The 15,816-nt window shown below is 39.2% G+C and overlaps 1 long non-coding RNA gene across 1 annotated transcript in view; it reads right to left on the bottom strand.

The window, feature by feature from the left end:
• Positions 1-15,816, bottom strand: part of LOC131504397 (uncharacterized) — a 65,247-nt gene that overhangs the window by 29,531 nt on the left and 19,900 nt on the right. The gene's annotated exons all lie outside the window — the stretch shown is intronic.

The raw sequence follows: 15,816 nt of genomic DNA, 5'->3' as shown, positions 1-15,816 counted from the left end.
TGTCCTTATTTTTTAAAGACAAATATTGCAAAAACCAAAGATTTGACTAGTCCGGGGGTATATGGGTTCTGAGCCCTTGGACACTATGTATATCTAAACATCCTGCCATTTCCTGGTCATTTAGAATTATCCATCACATGGTCATTAAAAATCCCGGTAAACCAACAAACCAACCAAAACTCTTAACTTGCTTTAGATTTTAAGTATGTTAGATGTCATGCCTTAGATTTAAAAATATGGGGGAAGAGTGGGGCTGGGTTAAGTTATGTTTTTCTTACAGTATCTTTCAACAGTTGTATGTAACCTTTTTTTTTTTCCCCGTATATAACCTTTTAAATTGTAATTGCCTATGTGTAATTTCCAGTAAGCTAATAAAACTAATGACCACTTTCACAGGGCACCTGGATGCCTCAGTCAGTTAAGCATTCAACTTCAGCTCAGGTCATGATCTCACGGTTGGTGGGTTTGAGCCCCATGTCAGCCTCTGTGCTGACAGCTCAGAGCCTGGAGCCTGCTTCAGATTCTGTGTCTCCCTCTCTCTCTGCCCTTCCCCTGCTTGTGCTCTCTCTTTCTCAAAAATAAACATTTTTAAAAAGTAATAATCATTTTCTAAAAAGCAAAACAAAAACAGTCATATATAATTTGCTTCAGAAAAACGTACTACCTTTCAGGAAGTCACTTTTAACTATTTTTATAGTGACCCTTCTATAAAGTGGAGAGTTTAAGTTTGCCTATAGTTTCAGTTTAGAATCTTGTGTATTGCATTTCCTTTAAGTGGGGCTCACCTGTAGGCTCTTCAGGGACCAAGTCAATCCATGCCCTTCCCACCTGCTATCCCATACTAGGAGACCAGAGGGTTCTTGATATCACTCTTGATTCTTGTAAATATATGCCTGGAGTGTTTGAATTAAAAATCTCCCAGTCTCTTTGATTTGCCCAGCGGCTCTGACAGAGGCCCTGCCAGGGCTGGGTCTTTTAGAAAGGCTCCTTAATTTGGAATAAAACCCCCCAGCCAACAGAAAGTGCTCACAGGACAATAGAACTATAGTACTTCACTACAATGCACTTTGCATCTTTGAGCACTCAAGGGGGTAACCTTAATGAGCACAAAATATTCATCTCTAATAAGAACATGCTGTCATAATCACCCTCCATGTGATAAATATCCTAGAGGTTTTCTCTTTGTTAGGTTAATGCTTTTCCACAAGATAATCTAACCAATTCTCTAAAAAATAATCACACGTTATCAGGCCCCAATATAGTAATATGGAGGGTTTTTTTTTTTTAATGTTTTGAATCTTGCCTTAAATAAATCCCATCCAAATAAATGCTCCCTTTTTAGCTGGCACCAAAGCTTGTGTTGTTCATTGTAATCAAGCTCCCAGTTGGCTAACTCCTCATCTAACAGTATGTCTTCTGATTTCATTTGAGCAAAATTTATCATCCACAAGCAAAGACAGAAAATGTGTGAATGTCTAAAGCTTATGTAAATTAAGGGGCCATGCATGCCGGTCCTAAAAATAGTAGATAATTATAGGCATTTCTTTCCCATACAATAATTATAGGCCTCCTGTCATCTTTTCTATTCTGTATAAGGTCACAGTAGTATTATACAAAATTTACAGTATATTACAAGTTAAAAACACAATAATTAGCAACTGTGCATCTTCGGCACCAGTGATGAATGTTCACAGTAAAAGTTAAAAAAAAAAAAGAGCATTATTTGTTTTATGTGGACAGTACACACTTAAATTTAATCATCAACTCCTGCTACCCAATAGGCAATATTCTCTCACTATTATAATGCTATTTGCCAAGTTCATAGTACACCCTTGGGCTGAATTCATCCTTAACGAAGAGACAGTAAGCCAAATCTCTCACTGTCATCTCAACCAGGTGTACCATATTATTTTAAATTTAATAATTCTGTTGAACATATTGAATGATAATGAGCAAGCTTAGAGAAAGTGCCAAGGATTATTTTGACCATTATAATCAACATCTGATTCAGGGGGAAAAAAATCCTTTTGCTAAATAATGTGGGTAGTTCAGAGGTTTGCTTATTTAATATACGGTGTAGGGTTGTTTTCCCCCTGCTTGTTTGTATCATTCATTGAGGGGAAGAAAAAGCTATGGATATTATACTTCAGTGGAAAAAAAGTATTTTAACAAAAGAGGGTTTATCCTTGGCTCTTAATTATCCATACTAATGGGGACAATTAGTATTTGTCCTCATTTGGACTCCTTTGCTTAAGGAAAAAGTCATAGAAGTAAACACCCTCACCAGCCTCTCCCAGCTCTGCCATGTTGTCAAAAGCGGCTTAAGAAAGATGAGGATTTACCAAGAATGGGGCCAGTGAAGCTTGTAGAGGTACTAAAACCACTTGTGGTTGCCTGTATCATTTGGTTTGCTCAGCTGTTTCATGTCTCCAGCTATGACAGTTCTTTTCCCCACTTGCCACGCTGATGTCCAATATGATCACTACAAACAGGAATGCTCACCTCTAGGGCTGTGCTGTCTCAAAAGCGGTTCAGACCCAAAGACCAGCATCCCAGGGAGAACTGAAAATTAATCAGAGCAACCATTATGCTCTGTGTAAGAAACTGATTCTGTGACCACCTTAGCCATTCTCCTCCTTTTGAGAGCAAAATAGTGCGAACAGAGATTAAGAATAAGGTCTGGAGTCAGATTTTCTTGGTTCAAATCCCAGTGCCACTCTTCATTAGTTCTATGAGCTTAGATGTGACCTTTCTATAAAGCAGCAGTTGGAAGCATTAAAAGAATATATGTGAGATATATATAACCATTTTGTGATTAAATGCTCCCTGGCTACCGAAAGTTACTGTGACAATTGAAGAGACTTAAAAATAATGTAAAATATGTAAAAATAATAAAAAATAATGTAAAAATAATATAAAATATTTCTGATTAAAAGCACAAGTTTTGGGATCAGGTAAGTCAACCACACACAAATCTCTGGCTTCAGCCAAGACCTCTAAGCTTCAGGCTGGAACATCCAACTGCCTAGCTGACATTCCCCTTTGGATGTCTCACAGGCCCTGCAAACACGGCCGAACTCTTCAATTTCTTCCATACACCTGCTTCTCTTGCTCCCCACCTCCATGAGCAAAACCACCAGAAGAGACCACCTTGGACCCACGTCTCCCTAAACCCTGGCTTCCAATCCATTAACAGAGAAGACTTGCTGGGTCCAGCATATATTCCTCCCTCATCCTTTCTCAACAATATCCATTTCCATTGGTGAACCATGTGGTTTCAAGGAAAGCTGACCCTCCAGCTCTAGTTTCAAAGCTTACAGCTTAGGTTTAGTCGTTCAGAATGTTCTATCTTCCTAGCCTCAATAACTGGTTCACAAATGGGCATGAGACTTAAGGTAGTCCAATCAGAGTGAGACTTGAGGCTTTTGCTGAGAACACTGTACTGAAGATACTCTCTTTTTAAAACAGGATATAAAGAAAGAACAGTCTTGGAGACACTGGCAGCCACCCTGAGAGCATGATAGTAGTCCACTTTTGATACAGCATATATGGCAGAAGGTAAAACAGTCCAACAGAAACCAGTCCCCTGGAGACTTCATTGAGCTTTACCTGAACCCAGCCCTATTTCCACATAATGCAGTTACACAAACCAGTATATTCCCTCTACCTCTTTAAAATTATTTTAAGTTTATTTATTTATTTTGAGAGACAGAGCGCACACGAACATGAGTGGGAAAGGGGTAGAGAGAGAGAATCCCAAGCAAGTTCCGCACTATCAGTGCAAGACCAAATGCAGGGCTCAATCTCACGAACCATGAGATCGTGACCTGAGCTGAGATTAAGAGTCAGATGCTTAACCAACTGAGCCACCCAAGCACCCCTCCCCACTACTTTTCAAGTTAGTTTCTATTACTCAGTATTCTATTGCAATTGAAAGCATTCCAAATGATTTAATCAAAAAGTCTGCCTCCTAAATCTCTGGAATACATTCACTTCTCTCCATCCCCTCCACCACCATCCTGATTTCAAACATCCATTATTTACTATCTAGACTATCGTGATAGCCTTCTGATTAGTCTTCCTGCTTCCTCAGTTGTCCCTCTTCCGACTCCATTCTCAAGTAGTCAGCAGTATCTTAAAAAAAAAAAAAAATTCAAATGTGATTAAATCATTTCCCAGCTTAAAGTCCTTTAATGACTTCTTATTGAGATTAGGATAAAGTCCATATCCCTAACAAAGCCAACTAGGTCCTATGTGATTTGGCTCATAACCTTTCTCAACATCTTGTCTTAATGTCAATCCCCCTTGGTCTTTAAATTCCAGGCACAACTGCCTTTTTGCAGTTTCCTGAAGACACACCATGTTCTTTTCTGCCTCAGGTCTTTTGTACATGCTGTTCCATCTGTCTAGGACAGCCTCTTCTCCAGACAATGACCACAGACACCCCAAACACTCTTTTACTCACCTCTCCCTCTGGATCTCAGTGGTATTCCTCACAGAAGCTTCCAACTATAGGTCCCCTGTCATGTTTTCCACTCTCCTCTGTGTCCCTCCTTCACAGCATCCTCACACTTCTCGTTCCTTATTTAACTGTCTGCCTCTCTTTTAATGGTATATCATCACCACTTACCTACCGCAGGATAGGCCTGGAACATAGCAGGTACTCAACAGATGGGTCATAAAATAATCGAGATAAGTACAAATTTTTTTTAATGTTTATTTATTTTTGAGAGAGAGAGAGAGAAAGAGTGTGTGTGTGTGTGTGTGTGTGTGTGTGTGTGTGTGTGTGTGTCAGAGCATGAGCGGGGGAGGGGCAGAGAGAGACAGAGACACATTACCTGAAGCAGGCTCTAGGCTCCAGCTGTCAGCACACGGCCCAACACAGGGCTAGAACCCATGAACCACAAGATCATGACCTGAGCCGAAGTTGGATGCCTAACTGACTGAGCCACCCAAGCGCCCTGAGATAAGTACAAATTCAAGGTCTCTTTTTAATTGTATAACCCTGGGTGAGCTACTTAACCTCCTTGAGCTTCTGTTTCTTCACGCTTAAAAAATGCAAGTTGACAACACCCACCTCACAAGACCATTTAAGGATTAAATTAAATTTGGGCACATAGCAAGTGTTTATTACATCTCTAGTAAGTGGGATGTCCCAGATCCAGGATTTCCCTAGGTCTCAAGAGATGAAAAAGAACCCTAGGACCCAGATGCTTTACAGTAGAATCCAAACTTTCAAAACCATTCAAGTGGGAAGGAGAGTTTCCACTGTGAGAGGTTCCTTGAAAAGGCCCCAAGGACAGCTATGCCATTCAAAGGAGATGGAAGAATTTATAAGCAAAACATCAGGTGAATACTTTAGGAGAAACTAACTAGTAAACTGGCATGCTTATGCTCACCAATAAATGGCAAGAATGACGAGTCCCTATTCTCTGTGACATCACTTCAAAATGGGAAGGCTGAATTTCAGCCCTGCAGCTGTGTATCTTTCCAGCACATACACCATGGATCTTATCTATGTATTCGACTATTTGACTGATCTCTTGCCTTATACTGAACACTGCATTAAGAAATGTTATCTACATTGTTTTGTTTCATTTAATCCTTAAATTCTGTAAAGTAGGTCTCACTATTTACAGTTGACACATGAGAAAACAGAAGCCTCAGTGCTCTCACTTCAGCACTAAATCTCTTTCTTCATAGCACTTTTTTTGTTTTAATTTCCTTAAGTGATCTCTACGCCCAGCATGGAGCTCCAACTCACGACCCAGAGATCAAGAGTCGTGTGCTCTACCCACTGAGCCAGCCAGGCGCCCTTCTTCATAGCATTTCTGATTTGTGATTAGATTTTCTGCCTGTTCATTTATCATCCTCATCAGGCTGTAAGTTCCTTGAAGGCAAGCACTTTATTTGTTTTGTACATTTTTTTTTTTTTTTTGCAAAAGCCCAGTTTGGCAAAAGCCCAGGTTAGTACTTGCTGCATATTTGTTGTTTATTGTTCAGTATTTATTTATGGAATAAATGAGTAAATGGATGCTTTGATTTGGTAGAGCAAAGAGATGAGAAATTGGTATCTGAGACAAAATAATACACAGGTTAAACTAAACATTCAGAAAGACTTAGATTTCTCTGAAGCCCACTTGGCATTTAAATATCTGGGAACAGATCAAGAATATGCCAACAGCCCATTAAAGAGTTGATATTCAATGTGTAGAGACCTGCTTTCCCTCAAGTCCTGAACGGCTGTTTGGTTTCTGCAGAGCACGCTCTGTGGAGCCGCAGGGCCCTCATTTGTATTAGAAGTGAGAGCTAGTTCTAAACTCAAGTTGGATGGAACAAATATGTTCTTTTGACTTAATGATATAACATTTTATCAGCCACATAAAAAATGAAATATATGTGTTCATTTGCTATTTGAGGAGCTTTTTTGACGTGTGTGCAGGAGCTATGTCAGCTGCTAACTGGTGATCCTTTTCTGACACCCTTTCCCAAGAGTATTGCATAGATAAACATACTCTATTTGAACAAGACCAATGACAGCAAAATTGCTTGCTTGTCTCTAAAAAGACTCTAATAATGTGCACCAAGGGAGAGGCCCATGGTCTGACAGAATTTTTTTTCCCCAGTGTAAACCATAAAATCCATTTCAATAGCCAGAATAAAGCAGTTTAAAGTGCATCCCTAGTTAATTATATCCAAAGAGTAATAATAAAATCAACTATTAAATTTTAGAACTTCCTCTTTAAAGTATTAAATATTTGGCAACGGCAACGCAGTTAAATTTCTCTCACAACAATGCTCTCCCTTGCTCAGCTGGCCTATAAGAAGGGCATTTATGCAAACTCTTTCAGTGTGCTAGAAAAAGAATATATTTTTCCTGGGAAGAAATATTTCAAATCAGTCCTTTGTTCCTGCCATTTTTTGGTTTGTTAAATAACTAATAGCTTGATAGGAAAATTCACTAAATTAAAGGAGACAACTAAATCATAAGTCCTCTACAATAATAGACAGGACATGACAAAAAAAATTAAAATCAAAAGGTCACATGAGTCCAAATCCACTGTTTGGAGCCTTGACTCAGTTGCCTCGGCAGCTTTCAAGATTCAGGCATTTTCTGGCCTTTATAACTTCACCCTTGATGTCAGTCCACACCAATGCTGTTCATTGGAGTAGAGGTCTGTACTAGACTAGGATGAAAGAACTGGGTTCTGTAGAAATCATCCAGGAAGCAGTGACTTTGGCTCCCATCACACAGTTTGATTAGGTAGCCATGAATCTGTCCCCTTCAGTAACTTCACTCACAGGTATAAGAAGGATTAAGCTATCTGGTGGGACAGAATTCAGAATGTGATCTTCCAAGGCTGAAGGCAATGGTTTTGCCAACATTCATCCACTCCCCGTTATTTGTTCTACTTCAATTTTCCATTTGAAAGACTGATTCTACCTCTATGAATAATGTGGAGAGTGAGTACTGCTTCCTAAGAGGCAAAGGAATATGTAGGTTACACCAAAGCTAGACTACTGGCTTCTCAGAAAACCTAGAGGAGAATGAAAAACTTACCGCTGTCTCTAAGGATAGAGTTTCTATTCTGGGGACACCTTGCTGGGCAGCTTTAAAAAAAAGTTGTGTCTGTAAACTCACTGGATTGTGGACCAGATAACAGACCAAATTTACACCACAAGGAAGCTCACCTGGAAGTATCTCAGGAAAACAGCCAAAAGAAGCCTCCAAGACAAGGGGAAGCAGAAATTATGTTGTGGGTGGGATCCTCACAGCTACTGTGTATCTTTCCAGTGGACCTCACCTGCCTGCCCCTCCAAAGCCAGATCCAGATAAAAATCAGAACACACTCATGAGAGGAACAAAAGCTACCTCCTGGCCAACAGTCCCTGTAGCGGGGAGGATGCAGGTGCCTGCTGTACTCTCTGAGGCACTAGATATGGGGTTGAAGGGCACTTCCAGAGACAGAGGTGGAACTGAAGGGCCCCCTGTGGGCTTTCACTCTGGGGCCAGATGTTTACTAGGCAATCTTGAAAAAGACCCACAGTTATGCTCTTGTTTTACAAAGAAAGTAATTGAGATAATGCTATATCAGGACAATTATTGGAAAAGGGAGAAGAAAGGAAACTTGGCCTTAAGCAGTCTCAACGTAAATTCTCAATGAAACATTTAAGAGAATAATAGATGTCTGGTTTGAAGATACAATGACAAATAAGATGTAAGTGGTCTTGCTTTCCAGAGACATGATCACCTGGTGGGGAGACACTCCTGTCCATAAGTAAATGCTATTCAGTTGTAACAGGTGCTGTAACAGAGCTAGATTCAAGAAGGGCAAGTATAAGAGATTGATACCTCAACTTAGGAGCTCATGGACATTTCATTGAACAGGAACTATTTAGCCTGAAAATACAGGTAGATATTTACCAGTTGGACATGGGATGGGGTATAAAGTGTTCCAAGAAAAAATAACCCAGGCAAAGTACAGTGAAATATCTCAGGTGATCATGGACCTAGAAGTAGCTCAATACAGTTGCATCAAGTCTGGAGGTGTTTATCAATGGTTCCTGCACACATGGGGTTTCTGAGATGCCAGATTGGGAAGGGGCTGTAGGAACTGGATCATGAAGAGCCACGTACTCCAAGCTAAGCAGTTCCAAATTGATCCTGTAATGAGGTGCCATGAAGGACTTTAAATAGATCAAATAGGGCTTTAGAAGGATCATTAGGAAGGCAGTGTGCTGATGAATGGGTTGCAGGGGACCAAACTTGGAACAAGAGGGCAGTTAGGAGCTGTTCATTCATTCATTCATTCATTCATTCACATATTTATTAAGCACCAATGTACCAAGGTACCAAGGTACCAGGCACCTTGAGAGAGTAGTTGATCATCCTGGAGGTGGGGATTAAGATGAGAGAAACTGAAGAGCATGCAGTTTTTGTATGAGCAGTAGGATGTGAGGAATGTAGAAGACTTGGTGATTTCTGTTCTCTTTCTATATTCTGTTTGCATCCAGAGGCAAGTTCTTCCCCATCAGTCCTCATCTTCATCATCTAATGAAACTTGCTCTCAGGAAAATTCTAATAAACCTTGAGCTTTAGTGGATTTCTCCTCCCAGAAATACCTGTCTTGAAGCAGTAAGCAGAAGCCTTGAGTCACTGGAATGAAGTCCTGATGGTAGATTTCCAGAACTAGGTAAGAAGGACCTACTTTTTAATCAGGATCTCCTCCATGCAAGAGGGCATCTGCTCCACCTCTCAGGACAACCCTGCATTCCAGGCAAAGCAGTGAATAACTACTTTGATTTTGGTGCCCCTTGCTCCCTGTGGCCAATCTCCCAGGTCCCAGGCTTCTAATCTCTTGCCCAGAGTACTTCTTCTTGCCTAATGTGTGTGTGTGTTGTGTGTGTGTGTGTGTGTGTGTGCGCGCGCATGCATGTGAATGTGTGTGTGTGCACACACACACACACACAAAATAGTCACACAGGGTCCTTATCCCAAGAATATTTTTTCCCATCACAAAATTAAATACCTCTGCCCAGGAAGGACAACATGCTTTATGAAGGCAGTTCCAGGAATCTTTCGAATTGTGTCATTATAGAGGTAGATCCATGCCAGGCATTTCCTGAGATAGCAAACTGGTCGTCTTAGAGTGAAAATGATCACAGAATTTGAAGATTCTGGTGTGAACTAACTTACTTTCCTTCCTCTCTAGCTCAAAATCTCTTGCTGTCATTTCTCTCCTTTTTCCCTTCCCACCTGCCTCTCTATCCATCTCAAGTCTAAGCCCTTTCTTCACCTGTGCTCTAGATACTGGCATCTATACCTTCAGGAATTGCTTTTCAATTTTTTTTCTCATATATTTATTTTCTCTTTATTTTTTATTTCATTTTTATTCTCCTTTTATTTTCTCTCTTGCTTTCATGTTCCACTTCTCCCTCTCCCTCCTATCTACAAACTTGCTTTGGTCACCCTTACCCTCCTTTCAAACCTGGTGTCCCCTCCAGGTCTTATCAAGTCATTCTCCTGCCACTCAACAGTGTTCTGTTCCTTACCTCCTACGTCCTTTATATTATCTCCATGTAGTCTTGCTCCTACCCAACTACCACCCTCCCGACCCCTAGCTCTCCTGAAACTGCCTCTTTAAAGGCTGCTGCTGACTTTCCTCTTGCCAGATTCAATCACACTTCTAGTGGTCTCCTGTAAGTAAAAACAGAACCCATTTTAAGACATTTGGAATTTGCCATCTTATCCAATGGGTAATATTTATAAAGTACTTGCTGGCTCTGTGCCCATTTTGTCATGTACAAAATGACCACAGTAATAACCCTGACTCTATCTATAATGCTAGATTGAAATAAGCTGTTATGTGGACTTTGTAAACTACAAATTGCACTTCAATTATTAGTCATTATTACTGTCATGCTTGCCTTTTCTAGCAATCAGCTCTGCTGACCACTGGATTCTTCTTGCAGTTTTCCCCAGCCTGAGCTTCTCCTACATGATCCTCTGCCCCCTGCCCTTCTGTCCCTTCTTCTGTCCCTTGCCTCTTTTTCTAAAAGGCCATGAAAAGAGGGAATCCCACTGAGTTTTGTCACCAGTCTTTATCTGCATTCTCATCCTATCCCACAACTTCAGCTACCCCCTATATATAGATCTTCAACTCCGTCCTATCACCTCTCTAGAAGTTCTCACACTTTGATCTGTACCAACACAAAATTACAAAAACTTAACTGGTTTTATTTCCCAAGGCTGAACAGACTTCCTTATTTATTTCTCTCGAAGGTACCATCACTTTTCTACTTAAATATCATCCAAGATTAGAGACCAAACATTTGATGTCTTCTGGATTTCTTCTAAGTTTAAGCAGTGAAATAGATAGCCTACACCAACGTATTGGTAATCTATTGCTGGATATTGAATAACCCCAAAACGTAAGGTATAATCCAGTAACTATTTAGTTCAATTCTAAATTAGTGTATCACTCTACTGTTCTCACCTGGACCCACATGTGCTTCTGTCATTAGCTGCTGGTCAGTTAGACCACTTGACTTCTGGGGTTAGCTGACTATTGTCTGGGGAAAGGAGGATACTGGACCACATGTCTGTCACAATCAAGAAAGCTAGCCTGGGCTCATCCACAGGGCTGCTCAGGGTTCCAAAAGCAGCCAGAGAGCAAGCTCTGATACCCAAGTTCTTTTTAAGTCTCTGTCACATGTTTCCTACTATCTCAATGGCAAAGCAAATCACACAGCCAAACTCAGAGTCAGTGTTGGGAGGGTGCTAGTAAAGGGCATAGAGACAAGGAAGGAAACATATATAAAAGGAAGAAACTGAGGACACTTTTGCAACAATCTCAATCAGTCAACCTGGACATCTAATGCATACAAGTTTCAATTTCTCTGGTAGGGACTCTCCAGGAAAACCTCCCATAGACAGCATTCACCAAAAACACTTCATTAAAGGTGTCTAATGAAGGGTAATTCAGCCCATGTTGCTCAGACCTTTCTGAATTGTTTGCCGAATGGTATATCATTGTTTGCTAAACATTCTGTCACGAAAGACTAATGGTCACTTCCTGACATTCCCTCATTGCATGTCATAAAAGCCTAATACCCTGCAAGTCAGAAACAAAGCCTCAGGAAATACAGCAGTCTCATCAAGGTAATATTGTCTCTAAACATGAAGTCTCAACCCAGGGTTGAATCCAGCCCCAGTGGGTAAAGAGGCCCAGGGTTACTACAGAAGTCATTAGACCTGACTACCAAGGACCAGACCAAGCCCCACCTCACAGATTAGTTACACACGTGTCATATAGTTGTGGGTGCCCCAGATGAGTGTGAAGGCCAAGGTCTGGGGGAAGAGGATGGTGAGCAAGGTTTGCCTTGCACACAGGAAGACTAGGCTATGGTTCCTGACCTCAGGCATCTCATCAGTGTGGTGCCACCAAGAGCTGCTGTGGGCCTTCAGAGATGAGAAGGCTCTTGGTAGGCCAGACTTGTCAAGGCGGGCCTCAGGGGAAGTACAGGATTTAAAATAAGTTTTGAAAGAAGACGAGAGTGGCTGTCATATTGGGGGAGGGGGAGAGCATTAAAGGAGAGATGAGTGTGGTGAAGAACAGTAAGGCGGGCTTGCCTGGAATAAAAGGCACTGGCAGGGGAGGGCAGGAGATAGGCTGGATAAATAGTGTGGACCAGACACAGATGTTCTCATTGCCTATTTGATAGTCTTCATTTAACAAGTCTTATGTTCTTGACAGGACAGAGAATGAGGAAAGTGTTGGGTGACGAAGGTTAAGTTGGGGACACTGAATTACAGGAGAAAAGAAATAAAAACAAGGATATTAGTTGAGAGATCATTAGATAATCTAGGTGTAGTCCAGATAAGTTAGGACAGAGAACAGAAAGAGGAAGAGGTATATCCTACAGAAATTATAAAAGAAAGATTTCAATGTCTACTTCATATTAAGCTACTTCCCAGATTTCAATTCTGGGGCAAACGATCCATTCCTTATGGACTGTGGAACAACTTGCCAAGAGGGCTAATTATAGCAGTGTAGAAAACCAAGGCAGATAAATTCCCATTCTCCAAGTGAAGAATTTGCAGGATTTTTTTTCTGATTTGACTACTTGGGAGAAAATTCTTAGTCTCTCCCTTGCTACATATATAAATGTAGCACCAAAATTATCATGGGGTTGAGATAAAAATGGAACATTTTTGATACTTAATCTTGTAGTTCAAGCAAGATATGGTGCTAGGTTATGTGTTCAATCCCAATTACGAACAGGTAATAATAACCAATATTTACAGAGTTGCCTCACTCAATGTTCACAACCACCCTGTAAAGTTAGCATCACTATCATTTCCATTTCATAATCAAAGGAACTCAGAGAAGTTAAGCATTTTTCTAAGATCACTCATTTACTAAGAAAGAGTGGAAATTTGAATTCAGGTCTTCTGACTTCAAAGCTTTCCCCCACACCACTAAATTTTCAGTCCAACACTGCAAAGCAGAGGTTTGTTCTCTTTAAAAGAATCAGAATTATAGGTGTTTGTTCTCTTTAAAGGACCAGAATTTTAGGATATAGGCTGATGAGTCTTGACATTTCCTTAATGTAACATGTTAATTCTTTATTTAAGAGAGAACAACTTGTGATTTTCTTCCATTGGTGGGCTAGACAGATAATAAAAATGATAGCAAAAGCTATTAAAATTTATATGGAGACTAGCACGGATTGGAATAACTACAAAGTGAATTCTTTAAGCTGCAAGAGAAAGGTGGTGAAATAGCACAATATGAAAGAAAGCTCTCCTTTAGCTTCAGATGCCTAAATATGCCATCAAAAGACTGCTCAATTCTCAAATGCCAGTATTTTCTGACTCCTCTAAAACCTATTTTTAATGCAAAATATCAAAATCAGCGGGATAGTAGGTGTCCCAAAATGTCTTAATTCAGAGAATTAGTGTTAACTGAGCCTGATTAGCTCCATTTATCTCTAATTAATTACCTTTATCTAATTAGACACTTTGTTTCCGGTAGACATGGAGTCAAGTAGACTAGATTATTAGTGTAGTCATTGTGCCTTTACAAAATCCTGAAATTAATGAAACGTGCAAAAGAATCTGCAGTTCTAATTGCACAGGTGTTGCCTTATGGCAAAGCTTTATCATCTGATTACACCAAGGGGTTATTAGTGACTTTTTATATAGAGGATGAGCCTATGAAATGTACCTTAGCAACAGCTCATTAGTTTAGGGTTGTTACTGTATTATTTATTACATTCAGCCTTCCCCATTATCTAGATTGATTCATGGACCTATATATTTTTTTCTCTCCTCTGTGCAGAAAAAATAAAATAAAATAAACCATCATTATGAAGAGTCCAGATGCAATGTGGAAAAATGCAAAATGTGTTCATCAGCTACAATTTGACTCTTTAAGACAGAACGCTCTAAAGTTACATGCAATCAGAATCAAATTTATGGGGGGTGTTCTATGGAAAAAAAAAAACAACTTAAATTACTGAGGAGTATGGAATAATCCCTATATGTGATCAAAAAAAAAAAAAAAAAGCATCTGGCTATCCCCAATGTCTTCGCATAACTGAATAGGCATATCAAGGTATGTGGAAACAAAAAGCAAAATATTTTTACACTAAAATGTATTTACTTTTATTTTCACTTTACATGCTTCTAAAACAGGCTAAGGAGACATCTCCACATATGCTCCCCCACCACATTTATAAAAATCGATCTCTTGTTTTACTTTTTTCTTTTTTTAAGAATAGATTTGTTACCAGATAGAGAAAAGTAACAAACTATACAATCTAGCTTTGCTGAAAAAGCAAGATTTCAATGCCTGCTTACAAAAATGAAAAGTGCTTTTTTATGGCAAGTTTAAGCATCTGCAAAATACTAAAATATCCCAACCTTTGTATTTTAGTTTTTTCCCCTTAAAACCATTTGAAGAAGCACTGTTTTTTCACAATCATAGAGTAATTAAACAGCTAGAAGTAAATCCAGCCACAATCCTATTCTAACATACAAACATATTTATTGACAAAGCAGTAATTCTTTATATAATTTGTCAACATAAATATGTCAAATGTGTTTTAAAATCATTTCTCTCTCTGTTCCCCAACAAAAATTCCTCTACTGATATGAGCCATTATATTGCTGTTCACTTGCTGCAGAATCTAAACTAGTGAAATGATACCGGGTAACTGTTTTATAGAGCATGACAACTAATTTGAGTGGTAATAATGAATATTTAATGATCCTCCTTTCAAGCATGAACATATAACTTTTCATGTATTCCCTACCAAAATTATAACCATTAATCTAAAAATTATAGTTGCAACTGAAATAATAGCCAGGAATTATAGATTATAGCCAAGTTGGAATATTGCATAAATATTCTGTATGAACACAAACACGGGGGCACGTAGGAAGCTCCAGCCTCCTGTTTTCATGCAATCCAAATCTCTTTGAAATGTATGGAAGTTGCATGATTAGTAGAGAAGACATTTGAATTCAGATATAAAAAGGCTATTATTTCTATCAATAAGTAAGTACAATAGCCAAGGTCATTTTCACTCTTCACTAGCTCACAATTTCTAAACAAAAATAACATGTATATAAAAATGTGTCCCCTGTAAGGGTAATATTAGAACATCCTCTTTAAATCAAGGAAACAGGGAACATAAAATTTATCAGAAAGGCAGAATTTTATACTTTTAAATTTCATCTTTTTATGTATTTAATTTTCCCAATTATGTCCCTCTACCAGAAACTACAAATGTGACTTCAGGAAAAGAAACAGATCTGAAAAAATACATACAGTGCTTTACAATGGACTTTGTTCACTGATAAAAAATAATTTTGGTTAAATTTTCAAGTTGTATCATTCCTAGTTTTCAGTGAGATCTGTATAATTTCATATGCCTGCAATGTTGCAAAGAAACACATCTGCCTCTTTTCCTGGTTGGGTTTGCTTTCCTTATTACAGGAAAACCAGTGCTCTTGTCACAAATACCCAATTCTACATCAAATCCCAGGGCTCTATATTATTTTTTAATTGTTTTTAAAGGTACATTGTGTCTTAACAACAACAAAAAAAAACCCACAATTGATAATGTGGAAAAGAGGAGCCAGTAAAATCTGCACTTTTTCCCAATTGTGAGCCTCTTTTATCAGAAAGTAAGTGCCCAGCTGAATGGCACATCATTACAGCACCAGCTCATCAACAAGGTTTTGCCTCTTTAGTACTCCAGCTTACAGGTCAACATGTAAGCATGTGTTGGGTCACATTCTCCAAA

The sequence above is a fragment of the Neofelis nebulosa genome, chromosome 2 (assembly GCF_028018385.1).
Source record: "Neofelis nebulosa isolate mNeoNeb1 chromosome 2, mNeoNeb1.pri, whole genome shotgun sequence".
Lineage (NCBI taxonomy): Eukaryota > Metazoa > Chordata > Mammalia > Carnivora > Felidae > Neofelis > Neofelis nebulosa.
The sequence above is the reverse complement of the archived record's forward strand: the minus strand, read 5'-3'. Positions and strand labels throughout refer to the sequence as shown.